The sequence below is a fragment of the Hemitrygon akajei genome, chromosome 11, assembly GCF_048418815.1.
Source record: "Hemitrygon akajei chromosome 11, sHemAka1.3, whole genome shotgun sequence".
Taxonomy (NCBI): Eukaryota; Metazoa; Chordata; class Chondrichthyes; order Myliobatiformes; family Dasyatidae; genus Hemitrygon; species Hemitrygon akajei.
In genome coordinates this window covers 136,313,375-136,328,627 of record NC_133134.1, presented here as the reverse complement: position 1 = coordinate 136,328,627, position 15,253 = coordinate 136,313,375, and the positions used below count along the sequence as shown (strand labels likewise).

Below are 15,253 nucleotides of genomic sequence, written 5' to 3'. Positions count from 1 at the left end.
TGAAAAAGAACTATCACATGACCTCTCACTGGCGGGAAAATTATGTCACTCCACCATCACAAGACCATTACATCATGCCCAGCATAGCCTCAACTACATCATGGTCATGTGACAGGCGCAAGATACCCACAGGTACATAACACTACCCCATAACCCTCTATTTTTCATTCATCCATGTGCTTGTCCAAGAGGCTCTTAAATACCCCTAATGTTTTACTGGCAAGTCATTCCAGGCACTCACAACCCTCTGTGTAAAAGATTTACCCCTGATGTCTCCCCTAAACTTCCCTCCCTTAATTTTGTACGTATGCCCTCTGGTTTTGGCTATTGGTGCCCTGGGAAACAGGTACTGACTATCCACCCTATCTATGCCTCTCATAATCTTGTAGACCTCTATCAAGTCCGCTCACATTCTTCTACGCTCCAAAGAGAAAAGTCCCAGCTCTGCTAACCTTGCTTCATATGACTTGTTCTCCAAACCAGGCAACATCCTGGTAAATCTCCTCTGCATCCTCTCCATAGCTTCCACATCCTTCCTATAATGAGGTGACCAGAATTGAACACAATACTCTAAGTGCGGTCTCACCAGAGATCTGTAGAGTTACAACATGACCTCTCTACTCTTGAACGCAATCCCCCTGTTAATGAAGCCTAGCATCCCAAAGGCCTTCTTAACTACCCTATCAACCTGCGCAGTGACCTTGAGGGATGTATGGATTTGAACCCCAAGGTCCCTTTGTTCATCCACACTCTTAAGTAATTGACCATTAATCCTGTACTCAGTCTTCTGGTTTGTCCTTCCAAAATGCATCACCTCACACTTGTCCGGATTGAACTCCATCTGCCATTTTTCTGCCCAACTCTGCATCCTGTCTATATCCTCTTGTAACCTTTGACAACCTACAGCTTCATCCACAACTCCTCCAATCTTTGTGTCATCCGCAAACTTACTCACCCATCCTTCCGCCTCTACATCCAGGTCATTTATAAAAATCACAAATAGCAGGGATCCCAGAACAGATCCCTGCGGCACTCCACTAGTCACTAGTCACCGACCTCCAGGCAGAATACTTTCCTACCACTACTACCCTCTGCTTTCTTCCCTTAAGCCAATTTTTTATCCAAACAGCCAAGGTTCCACTTATCCCATGCCTCATGACTTTCTGGATGAGTCTGTCATGAGGGATCTTGTCAAGTGCCTTGCTAAAGTCCATGTAGACCACATCCACTGCCCTACCCTCATCAATTTCTTTTGTTACCTATTCAAAAAACTCAATCAGGCTCGTGAGGCACGATCTTCCCTTCACAAAGCCATGTTGACTATCCATGAGTAGACTGTACTTCTCCAAATGCTCATAGATCCTATCCATAAGAATCCTTTCCAATAGTTTGCAGACCACCGATGTAAGACTCACCGGTCTATAGTTCCCAGGTGTCTCCCTATTACCTTTTTTAAACAAGGGAACTACATTTGCCATTCTTCAGTCCTCCAGCACTTCCCCTGTAGCCAAAGAGGATTCAAAGATCATAGCTAATGCTCCTGCGATCTCTTCTCTCAATTCCCACAACAATTTGGGGTGTATCATATCCGGCCTTGGGGATTTATCAATCTTAATGTTTTTAAGAAGATCCAGCACTTCTTCTTCCTTAATTTCCACATTGTCCAGCACACAAGCCCGCTCTACTTCGACCTCATCCTGATCAAGATCCTTTTCACTTGTGAACACTGAAGCAAAGTATTCATTTAGGACCTCCCCAACCTCCTCTGCCTCCAGGCACATGTTGCCCTCTTTATCCTTTAGCGGTCCCACCTTCGTCCTCGTCATCCTCCTGTTCTTCACATATGCATAGAATGCCTTGGGGTTCTCCATAATCTACATGCCAAGGCCTTCTCATGCCCCCTTCAAGCTCTCCTATGTCCTTACTTTAGCTCCTTCAGAACCCATTCTTTTTCTTAAGGAATCTCAGGGCCACCTGGCAAAATTTCTCCAATGCAGGTTCACTTGCCCTATCCCTCTATTTTTGTACAGGACATCGGTAGTATTCAATAGTCAAAATCTTGCAGTTTAGTCTATTTTCTAACTTGCTGCCTTCAGTAATAATAATAATATTCTGCAACCATGACGTCTGATCCAGCCCACTGAGGAGGCAACCAACTAAACTGGAATCATGTCTATCACAACAAAAATACTCACCTGCTCCAATAATCTTTTCAATCGTTTTTCAGGCTATAATTTACTGGCCATTCCTTATTCTCAATGGGAAGATGATGATTCATCTGTGGTCCTTCTGATGAAGCTACTTCCAATGTACTACTGGTAGAGATTTCAAGGAATTCATTATTGCAATTACTTTAAAGATCTTTCTCCTCCTCCAAAACTAACTGAACCTCTTTTGCTGCTGTGACACTTTTCCCACGGAAACATAGAAAACCAGCCTGAGTCCAGACCACACTTGGGGAATGTTCTTATGCCCATTGAAACGTAAAATCACAGAAGATTAAAGAAACACAACTGCAGTCTATTTGATACAAGTGTCATTAAGCTTAAAGTCTTCTCAAACCCATTTAAATCCAGGCCTTTAATGTCGAAAGTGACTGACAAGCCTAAGTTACTCTTCCTGGGATGCTCTGAAAGTTTCTGATACAGAAGGGCCTCTGGCAGTGGTAATGCAATGTTAAGAAAATGAAAGGTGACATTTGATTGGTTAGGTAACTAGGACGTCAAATAATTGTAGTACAGCAAGGTTTGTTACCAAGATGGATACTTAAAATATTAAATAATATTTAGAATATCCTGGCATTAAATTCTAATATAACTAAAAGGTTAGAATATACTGTGAGCATGTTCCATCCAGCCATTTGTTAGCACTGCAGTACTTGCCACAGAAAGTAATTATTTCTTCAGTGCAAGAGGAGTGATTTTAGCAATATTTCTTCTAACCTCTCTCGATGATTGCTTTATTCTAAGTTGCAGATTAAAAGCTTTTATACAACTAATTAATGCAAAGTACTCAGACAAGCTCATTCATCATGTTCTGAGTATGTGGTGGGAACATATTTCCATTAGTATTTTCCTTCGTAATTCTATAATTACTTTGACTATCTTTTCTTAAGTTTTTTGAACTCAAAATTCAAGACTCAAATTTATTTATCACATGTGCGTTGAAACGTACTGTGAAATGAGTTATTTGCATTAACAACCCAACACACCCAAGCGTAGGCTAAGGGCAGCATTGCCACACATTCCAAAGCTCAAAGTTCATAGCAAATTTATTATTAAACTACATTTATCTCACTATGTACAAATGAGATTCATTTTATTCAGGCATTCACAGTAGAACAAAGACATACAATGAAAAACTAAACACAAAGACTGACACATAATGTGCTGAAGAAGATAAACTACAAATACAAAAAAAAAGTAAATAAATAGTACTGAGAACACGAGTTGTAAAGTCCCTGAAGGTGGGTCCATAGGTGTGGAATCAGTTCAGTGTTGAGCTGAATGAAGTTATCCACACTGGTTCAAGAGCCTGACTTGTCTCAACACTGAACTCAGAGCATTCTGCTGCTGTCATGGCACGCCCACAATGAAAACTGAAGGCTTCATAAGATTTAGGAGTTGCTCATTTCTGGGCACCTGATTTCATTATGAAGGACTACACTGACAGGCAGAACATAACCAGATAGTGAAAGTCTTGGCTCCCCAATAGAGGCTTCGATTAAAGAACAATCGCTACCATAGTACTTCAATACTGAAAGTATCCTTTTCTACTGCTGGTGGTAAGTGTTGAATTGCCAGCTATTTTGTGTGATTTTGTGTCATTTCTATAAAGGACCAGGCAGTCTCCCAAATGATCCTTGAAGTCAGCATAAAGAAGGAGAATTTGAATATGAGCTCGCTTATTTGTTGATCTGCGTTCAAACATAATTCGCACTTCCTGTGTGAAAGTAACTCACATATATACACCACCACCCAGCAATGTATAGGAATCAGCTAGTGGAGAGAACGTTACAGTGACTGACAAGATTACGAAAGATGCAAAAGGCAACAAAGTGTGGAAGCCTCTAGAGCATTACAGGGCATGTTCTAATCAGGCCAGATGCTGGAAACTCCATAACCTATCTTTAATTCCGTCTCAAACAAGAGAAAATCTGTGGATGCTGGAAATCCAAGCAACAAACACGAATTTCTGGAGGAACCCAGCAGGTCAAGGAGCATCTATGGAAAAGAGTACAACTGACGTTTGGGCCGAGACCTTTCAGCAGGACTGGGTAAAAGAAATGAGGAGTAGAGTTAAAAAGCAGGGCAGATGGGAGAGACAAACACAAGGTGATAGGTGAAACTGGGAGGGGGAGGGGTGAAGTAAAGAGCTGGGAAGTTGATTGGTGAAAGAGGTACAGGGCTGGAGAAGGGGGATTCAAGTAGGACAGGACAGAAGGCCATGACAAAAAGAAAAGGGGGGAGGAGCACCAGAGAGAGGTGATGGGCAGGCAAGGAGATAAGGTGAGAGAGGGAAATGGGAATGGGCGATGGTGAAGGGGTGTAGCATTACCAGAAGATTGAGAAATTGATGTTCATGCCATCAGATTGGTAGACAGAATATAAGGTGTTGTTCTGTCAACCTGAGTTGGCTTCATCACGACAATAGAGAAGGCCATGGATGGATATATCGGAATGGGAATGGGAAGTGGAATTAAAATCGGTGGCCACTGGGCTAATTGATTGACATGCTGTCACATTCCAGGTTCAGGGACATGCAGGTGTTCTGCCGGTGCTAAGGGTTAGAGATCATGGGCATGGAGATGGGAACCAGGAATGTTGCAGGGTATCCTGCGAGGATTGGAAGTTGGAGCATGAAAACGGAGCATGGAGGAGGTTGTGAACGAAGGGTGAGTGGGTCCGGTGTGGGGTGGGGGGTAGTGGTGTTGGTGAAAGGAGAGTAGGGGCAAAAAAATCGTATGCTAAAGGTCATATGGCCATGTGCATGTTGTATAGCAACCAAGTGCATACATGCCAGTGGCATCTACCTCTCTGCCTTTTGTTGTATGAACATTAAATCTTATGAAGCAAATCCTGCCATCCAATTTTTTTGGTTATTATTGTTATTGATAATTTTTTTATTGGTATATTTGCATATAATGTCATTTTGTGAATGTTAAGATTATGTCAGCATCATTTCAGGGTTGACTTGCAATTTTGGCCAGTCAGAACTGATCTCAGTATGATTGACATTTAGATTTGCACGTGATACAGCAGGGAAATGACCCTTTTAGTCCATTAAGTCTGCACTGACCATTAAATACCCATACACACATGCTATATTAGTTCCAATTTTTTTATTCACCCCTCAGAATCTATGTCCCAGGGGCTAATTATAGTGAGTTACAACAATTAACCACCAACTTGCACATCTGAAAGATGTGGGAGGAAACAAGAATAACTCGAGAAAACCAATGCAGTCATGGAGAATTTGCATACTCTTCATGTGCAGAACTTGTTATCAGGATTAAACCAGTTTCTCTGGCACTTCGATATCAGAAAAATTTATCATACCCATCTGAGACCCGCAGCTAATGAAGTCTTTGGTGATGCCTATCTGTACTAATCTCAATTGCCCGCGTTAATTCCATATCCCCATGTGCCCTGATCATTGAAATGCATCCAAATATCTCTTAAACGTTGTTACTGTGCCTGCCTCCACCTCCTCTGTCAGCAAATTCCAAATACCATTTGCTCTTTGTATGAAATATTCACTTTCAGATCACCTTTAAACCGTCTCCCCCTTACGCTAAATCTATCCCCTCTAGCCTTAGACACCCCTGCCATGGACAAAAACACTAGCTATCTACCTCATACCTTTGCTTCTCATAGTTTGATATGCCCCTATTATGACACTTTTCAGCCTTCCCTGCTGCTTACTGTAAAGGTGCTGCCCAATCCGACTTAAAGTACAAGCCCATCAGACTATAGGAGCATAAAACAAAAGTTCAGATTTAGGACATTTGGCCTATCATGTCTGTTCTGCCATTTGATTGTGGTGAACTTCTTTTCTCCTGCCTTCTCCAAATGTGGTCTGACCACTGCCTTATAAAGTTTCAGCATTACGCCATCACCAACATTATGCGCCAGGTCATACGACGTAGGAAATCATGGTATCACAACCATGATTGTTCTTGGCAAATTTTTCTATAGAAGTGGTTTGCCAGTGCCTTCTTTCCCTCTTTAGGGCAGTGTCTGGGAAGTGGGTGGTGGGGTGGAGAAACGTTTCTACCAAAGGAGATGTAAGGTGCTTCCCTTCACTAACCTACTGATCACCTTTAGCACCTGCTTAGCCACCCCTCCCTCCGAACCCATGGGAGCAGGTGGTGTATATCTCAAATCCTGGTTATGTGACCACTGATGCCAGACAGACAATTTCTGAAGAGTATTGATAATGGCTGGGGTCACCTGTCTTGTAAAGACACTGTCCAGAACTATGTCATTGTTTTTACATTCCAGTCATCTCAAATTGAAAGCTGACATTGTATTTGCCTTCTTTACTATTAACTCAACCTGCAAGTTAACCTTTGCATTTGCAGTGATATTTGCAGTTTTCCAGTCCTCTGGAAAATTGATTGGCTCTGTAATATGGATTATCCATTTTATCCCGGTGGACATGCTTGCCCACCTGCCTGGATCCCCTCTTACACCCAATATCTTATAAAATATCTCAGGATTTTCCTTCATCCTACTTGCTCAGATTATTGCAGGACCTAACTTTGTCCTCCTAACTTATTTCTTAAGTTTGCTCCTACACGCTTTATGTGCCACAAGCGACTCCCTGGTTCCCACATGTCTATACCTGCCCTATGCTTCCTTTTCTCCCGATCAAACCTGCAAACCCTTTGTCAGCTGAAGTTCTCTGACCTTGTTGTCTTTGCCTTTCATCCTTATGGGGCATGTTGACCTTCTCAGCTGTTATTATATCCTCCAGTGACTTCTCTCAATCTACTATCACCAGGTTCTCTTTGATACAATTGAAATCATTTCCCCTCTAATTCAAGATCTTAACTTGATGACAAATCCTATTCTTTCCCATAAGTATCTCGAGACTTACAGAATGATAGTCACTGTTCACAGAGCTTTCTCCCATTCACACATACACAACCTGTGCTGTTTCATTTCCTAAAATAAGGTTAAGTAATGTGAGCTTTCTGTACTTGCTTCAAAGGGGAATAACACACATCCTGATGATGTGAATGAACTACAATGCAAAATGTCATGGTTTTAACTTCAATTTTCACTCTTTTCATATCTGAATGGTATTACCACCGGCAAAAGTGTATCTCAACAAAATGAGTTTGAATTACAATTTTTAGTTCTTTTTCAAATTTTGTTGCAGTTAATAGATGTTACCTTTCAAAAAGTCAGGTCGTTTTGATCCAAGTTTCATTATTAATTTTTGCTGTGGTGTGGCTGCCTTAATTCTACTGATTTACATTTATTTCCTCTTATTTTATTCTGCGGTCATCACCTGTATCTGCTGATCCTTAGAATATTTGTTTTGAGGTTGTGGGTGATGCTTATCCTCTCATAAATACTTAAGGTATTTAAATACTCCATTAAATTTTGTTATCTAATGCTTACTGAAAGTACATTACCTGCTCTTATTTAAATTCAAACAAAATCCCATGTTGTAGATTAATCCTCAGAGCTGATGAACCTTTCACACTAACTTCATGTTGCTGTGTTTAACTTGGAAAATTGCCAAGTCTGATCTGATTCTCAAAATCTTAGTTATGCAGCAAGATTTTGCTGACTGCATTTGCTGCCAGCTATTTAACTACACCATTGCTCAACAGGTGCTTCCTAGATGATGGCATTGGTCTGCTCCTGTGTACTGTTTACAACCTGAACAGGTCACTGGTCGCATAGATGGCCACAAACTGAGTTCCCAGAGGATGTCTGCTGCAGACGGAAAATCCACCCGACTGTTCTTTCATTCGTATCTATTGTATGGGTGTATCGTGCATAGTCAGGCATTTGTACGCTGGGGAGGACCTGTACCTTTAACTGGTTTGGTAAGTACAATGAACCAATTCATTAAGGTTCTGTTTCACACTGAGCGGAGCCGTCTCGCATGATATAATTGTTTTTTTTGTAGACAGGTTGGGAAAGCACCACCTGTAAGACTGGTGAGAAACCTCTGCTAGACAACAACATCATGCCAGTGACTCACCTATCCAAACTGTCAATCTTTAGCAGGAATGCAATTTAAAAGGAAGCATGGTCTTTACATTTATTTGGCTCTGCCATCAGTTTTTTGTACCACTAATGCAATTTATTCTTTTGTTAAACGTTCATTTCCAAAACCTGCAAACCAAACATTTCCTTCTCTATCTCACTCTCTTCCTTAACCCTAGCATTGGCTTCTGCATGCCTCCCAACCCCAACATATACACCGAGCTATGCTGTGTGTGGCCGATGGATATGTAGGGATGTAAGTAAAAACTGGATTTCCGTGGAACCATTTTAAAGCTGAAACGTGCTGAATGACATTAGCCGGCCAGTGGTGTAGTGGCATCCACACCCTGACTTCAAGGTGACTGGTCCCAGATGTGAATCCGGCCAGCTCCTTGCATGCTTCCCATCCTTGCTTGGTTAAGCATCAAGCTAGCAACTTGACCTTATAAAACCCAGACAAATACAAATGAAATGGGCAAGGTTACTGCCTGATGCACCACGAGGTGTTGAGAGGAACAACAAATGCTGAGTGACAGATGTGATCCATACTGAGCTCATCAATTTCATCAACTTTGCCTCCTAATTCCAATCTGACATTAAATTCACTTGCTCGATTTCTGACATCTTCCGTCCCTTTTTCAATCTCTCTGTCTCCATCTCTGGAGACAAACTGTCAACCAATGTCTTTTATAAATCTACCAATTCCCACCGTTGTCTTGACTGTACCTCTTTCCATGCTGTTTCCTGTAAAAATGCTTTTCCCTTTCCTCAGTTCTTTCATCTCTGCCGCATCTGTTCCCAGGATGAGGCTTTTCTTTCCAGGACATCAGCGATGTCCCCCTTCTTCAAAAAATGGGGTTTCCCTTCCTCCACTCTCCTCCACCATTGCCCTCACACTCATCTCCTCCATTTCACGGACATTGTGCTCACCCCATATTCCCACTGCCATAGCAGTGATAAAGCTCCTCTTGTCCTTATGTACCATCCATGAGCCTCTGCACCCAACACATCCGTCTCTGCAGCTTCTGCCATCTCCAAAGAGATCCTATCACTAAACAGATCTTTACCTCGTCCTCACTTTCTGCTTTCCACAGGGATTGCTCCCTCTGTGATTCCCTTGTCCTTTCGCCCCTCCCCTCAGCACTTATCCCTGCAAGTGGTTAAAGTGCTACACCTGCTCATTCACCTCCATTCAGAGCCCCAAACAGTCCTTCTAGGTGAGGCAATACTTCACGTGCAAGTCTGTTGGGGTCGTTGATTGTATTCGTGTTCTTGGTGCTGCTACCTCTAAATCGGTGTGACCCGTCGTAAGTTAGGGGACTTCATCGAGCACCTCCTCTTCATCTGCCAAAACCAGAACTCCCCGGTTGCCCCACACTTTAATTTGGATTCCCATTCCCATCCCTATATATCGGCCCATGACTTCCTCTGTGCCCTCAGGGTGAAGGAGCAATACCTTATCTTCCATTTGGGTAGGCTCCAACCTGATGGCAAGAATATCAAGTTCTCCTTCCAGTAATTTTTCCCTACAGCCCCCCACCCCGCCGCTCTCTAGATTCCTACCTCTCACCTGCCTCTCAACTCACCTGGTGCCCCTCCTCCTTTCCTTTCTCCTATGGCCTTTACCTCCTCCCCCTATACCTCTCCCACCCAGCTGGCTTCATCTATCACCTTCTAGCTTTCCTTCCTCCCCTGCTCCCAGCTTTTTATTCTGGAGTCTTCTCCTTTCATTTCCAGTGCTGGAGATGGGTCTCGGCCTGAAACGTCCATTTCCACAGATGCTGCCTGACCTGCTGAGTTCCTCCAGGATTTTGTGTATGTCGCTTTGGATTTCCAGCGTCTGCAGAATTTCTCATGTTTAGATGTCATTTCATGTCTTTCCATGTGGAGCCAGAACCCTGTCTTGCTGGTTGTGCAAAGGGAGTCTACGTCTGTCAGATTGAGCAAGGCAATGGTGACCCCATTCACTTGAAGATTAGTAGGAAAATGGCATGTTAATTAATTTATTACTTATTTATTCTTGTTTGAAATTATTTTAGTGTTTATAACTAGTCTTTATTTTGCATTAAAATGTTAAATAGATGTCAACTATTTTTGAAATATTCACAGCAAATATAAAAAGCATTTAAAATAGTTAAGTCCCCTCGATTTGATTACGGGCAAATTTCTGCCTTCAGCTTTACTTTCTATCAAACTGTGTTGGGGTGGGGTTTCAGAACTACGTCAGCTGATGCCTAATCATCATTGAAACTTCATACGATGAGAGTCTGCTTGATTGGCCCCGAGCACCTGAACCCGGGATGGCTGGGCTGCAGGCTAGATCCATCTTGGTTTGTGGGCCAATGGGTATATGTACAGCTCTGGAGATTAAGGAGACTATACCTGCAATGTTGCACTATCAGTACTAAAGTTGTAAACATCGCTGCCATTTCTCTTATTAATTCCCATGGTCATATAATATGTGTTTAGCTACAACCCCAAATTAAAGCAGATAAGTAAAAGCAATTAAAAATAAATGTTTGTGTGTCCATAGCAATACAGCATTGTTTAACTGGCCTAGTTGTCTGTGCAACATTATTAGCTCTTTATGTATAAATCTGGTAGACTGCTGAGAAGGCATTTTCACTTCAACTGTACAAGTGATTTATCTGATTGAAACTAAATTAGTTCTGACTTTGGTATAACAATACCAAGGCATAATGTAATGTATTACACTGCATCTGACTTCTGTTTACCATATGTCATCTAGTGACTTTACATATTTGTCCCAGGAAAACTATTGATTTGCCAATTCAATCCTCTGTTTTAAAGTTGTGTTTTTTGTTGTACTTATTAACTGACTCATCGTTCATGATGCACTGTTAAATACAATAATTTTAAATTTATAGAGCCCTTCAGGCCCGTCTGCCCATCTAGTCCTGTTTTGTGTTGGAATCAAACCCGTATCCAGCACTTTCACTAGCAGCTCGTTCCACACTTCCTTTTCTTCTGACTTTGAACGGCAGTTGGCAGTCCAACATAAAGGTGCATTACCACCACTAGCTGGACTGGAGTGTGGCGTAGGGAGCTGGGAGATAAAACCCCGACGAGCTCCTTATCAAATGAAAACTACATTACCCCAACGAGCCCTATATATTGTAAATATTGAAAGACATTCTAATTTAAATTAAAGTTCCACACTCACACCACACTCTGAGCAAAGAGGTTCACCCCTATGTTCTCAAATATTTCACCTTTCACCCTTAAATTATGTCTTCCAGTTCTAATCTCACCTAGTATCAGTGGACAAAACAACTTCATTTACCCTATCTATACCTCTCATAATTTTGTAAACGACTATCAAATCTGCTCTCATTTTCATCTGCTTCAGGCAACAAAATCCTAAACTACTCAAGCTTTCCCTGTAACTTAAGTCCTCGAGTCCCAGCATCATTCCTTGTAAACTTACTCTGTACACTTTCTACCTAATTAATAACTCTCCTGTAGGTAGGTGATCAAAACTGCACACAATACTCCAAATCTGGCCTCACCAGCATCTTATACAACTTCAATGTAACATCCCAGCTTCTGTATTCAATATATTGATTTATGAAGGCCGAAGTAAGGAGAAAGGAAGGAGGCATGGGAGCCAAGGGGACATTACTTTGTGGATCCAGAACTGGCTTGCCCACAGAAGGCAAAGAGTGGTTGTAGATGGTTCATATTCTGCATGGAGATCGGTGACCAGTAGTGTGCCTCAGGAATCCGTTCTGGAACCCTTACTCTTCGTGATTTTTATAAATGACCTGGATGAGGAAATGGAGGGATGGGTTAGTAAATTTGCTGATGACACAAAGGTTGGGGGTGTTGTGGATAGTGTGGAGGGCTGTCAGAGGTTACAGCGGGACATTGATAGGATGCAAAACTGGGCTGAGAAGTGGCAGATGGAGTTCAACTCATATAAGTGTGAAGTGGTTCATTTTGGTCGGTCAAATATGAGGGCAGAATATAGCATTAATGTTAAGTCTCCTGGCAGTGTGGAGGATCAGAGGGATCTTGGGGTCCGAGTCCATAGGACGCACAAAGCTGCTATGCAAGTTGATTCTATTGTTAAGAAGGCATACAGTACATTGGCCTTCATCAACCATGGGATTGAATTTAAGAGCTGAGGGGTAACGTTGTGGCTGTATAGGACCCTGGTCAGACCCCACTTGGAGTACTGTGCTCAATTCTGGTTAATCTCACTACAGGAAGGACATGGAAGCCATAGAAAGGGTGCAGAGGGGATTTACAAGGATGTTGCCTGGATTCGGGAGCATGCCTTATGAGAATAGGTTAAGTGAACTCGGCCTTTTCTCCTTGGAGTGACAGAGGATGAGAGGTGACCTGTTAGAGGTGTACCAGATAATGAGAGGTATTGATCATGTGGATAGTCAGAGGTTTTTTCCCAAGGCCGAAATGGCTAGCACAAGCGGGCATAGTTTTAAGATGCTTGGAAGTAGGTACAGCGGAGATGTCAGGGGTAAATTTTTTACGCAGAGAGCGGTGAGTGCGTGGAAAGGTTTGCCGGCGGTGGTGGTGTATGCGGATACGATAGACTCTTTTACGAGACTCCTGGATAGGTACGTGGAGCTTAGAGAAATAGAGGGCTATGGGCAAGCCTAGGACAAATTCAGCACAGCCTTGTGGGCCAAAGGGCCTGTATTGTGCTGTAGGTTTTCTAGGTTTCTATGTTTCTAAAGTACCAAAAGCTCTCTTTATGACCTGATCTACCTGTGATGCCACTTTCAAGGAATTATGGATCTGCATTCCCAGATTCCTGTTTTACCATAGTCCTCAGTGAATTAACGTTCACTGTGTAAATGTTGTCCCAAAGTGCAACACCTCACACTTGTCTGCTTTAAATTCCATCTGCCTTTTTCAGTCCTTTTTTCTAGGTGGTGCAGATCCTGCAGCAAATTTTGACAGCCTTTTTCCCTGTCCACTATGTCCCAAATCTTGCCTGTCATTTAAAAATTTGCTGATCCAGTTTACCACATTATCATCCAAATTATTAACATAGCTGACAAACTACAAGGAACCCTAGTATCAGTCCCTCTGACACTCCACTAGTCACAGGCCGTCAATCAGAGAGACAACCATTTACTACCACTTTTGGCTTCTCCTGCTAAGTCTATGTTGAATCCAATTTACTACTTCATCCTGAATGCCAAGCAACAAAATCTTCAGGATCAGCCTCCCAAGTTCGACTTTGTCAAAAGCCTTGTTAAAGATGTATACAATATCCACTGCCTTCCCTTCTTTAACTTTCCTGGTAAACTCCTTGACAAACTCTGTAAGATTCATTCGACATGACCTACCACGCACAGAGCCAGTTCGCCGCCCCCGTATCAGGCCAAATGCTTATATATCTTGCCCGTTGAACACCTTCTATTTTGAAATTTTTTTCATAACAGAACTTCCAATTTTAGAATTCAGTGTAACATTTGCAGCATTGTTTACGATAATTCAGCAAAATATTTGGTATTTCTTTGAAATTTCGTAAAAGACTTACTGATTTTGCGCACATGTTCGAGCTTTTATGATAGAGGAATTTCCCAGTCACAAATAATCCTGCATATAGTGGTACCATTGAGGAAAGCATCACAACTATTTCATCATAATTGAATGTTAGTAGTATAACATATGGCTTATGATGAGGATCTCTCTCTGCCGTTTCCTTTTAAAATTCTATTTGTGAGATATTCTAATCGCTTCATGAACAATGGCTATTTCTTGTGCAGAAAGTGCAGAGTGAGATGAATCCACTTTAATGAGATGAGCTAAAACCATCAACGTGGTATTTATGTTCATCTTGGTATGCAGTGTTCCAGCGAACGCCACTGATTAAATTGTCTTGGATATGATATGTGGACTGCAGTCAAACAACATTGTGAAAAACATATGCTTGGAATATTTGTATTATTTCAAGCAGTAATGAAGTTTTGTTTAATGTTATGCATTTATTCACAAGATTTCCTACCATTTTTGTCAATGCCAAAGAAATATTTACAGCATTTAAATTACCAAAAAAAAACTAGAGAAATATGAATTTTATACCTTGGCACTGCTTATAAGCCAATATTTTTTGTTCAACTTGTTTAGAAAACAAAGCCTGAATGTACAAATTATGAGCAACAGAAGAAAGCTATGATGTAAACCATAGATCTAGAGAAGTATGTGTCTTTAAACGAGAGTACATGTTTCTTGACTGTACCTGTCATATTCTGACCAACATGCCCGACTATTGGCTCGTTCTTCTGGGATGAGGACTGTCACCTGAAAAGCTGAAAGGAGAAATTCCCTATGGGAACATTTTCCCATGGAATCAATGGTGCTGTCAAATTTAAAACCCCTTGCCTTCATTTCAGGAACCATGTTTGACCAGAATCTGACTAGGACCAAGCACTTAATTGCTATGTCTTCAAAAGTACATTGGAAACTTAATACTGTGCACAAGAGTCAGTAGCTGAATTTGTAAATACTTTTTGTACTTTGCCAGGTATCAGTCACAACACAGAATATTGTCTGGTGTTACCGTGTCCAATTAAGAACCTATCAATCTCTGCTTTAAATACATCCAACAACCTGGAGGTTGGATGTATCCAGCAACGGCAAGCAAGGAAACTGACTGAATATTACTGAACGTGGAGATCTGAATGACATTCAACCTAATGTGGAGAAGCTGATATCACTGCACCAAACCCATTCATCACATTGAAAGGTGAAAAAGCAATGAATAATGCATAGTTGGACAACTAATGCCCCTCTAAAGTTATCGATGTAAATTGTTTCTACTGTAATTAAATAAAGAAATAATTTTATTTGTAGCTTTTAATAGATTTGAATAATTTTAGCAATTGTTTGTGGCTGCTTTGAATTTGCAGTCCCAATTTTCTTTCTCTTTGTGCATTGTAAATCAAAATTCTTTACAGTTTTTATGTAATGGTCAGAGAGAGAGAAAAGGGCACTGAGGATACTGTCTGACAGCCAAGGGGGCAGTAACC

At 41.6% G+C, this 15,253-nt stretch overlaps 1 long non-coding RNA gene across 1 annotated transcript; it reads left to right on the top strand.

The window, feature by feature from the left end:
• The first annotated feature begins 3,652 nt into the window (after positions 1–3,652).
• Positions 3,653–14,977, top strand: LOC140735193 (uncharacterized). Its single transcript, XR_012100719.1, has 3 exons — positions 3,653–3,784; positions 7,847–8,065; positions 14,749–14,977. It is a non-coding gene; the product is annotated as an uncharacterized lncRNA (long non-coding RNA).
• Positions 14,978–15,253: the final 276 nt, after the last annotated feature.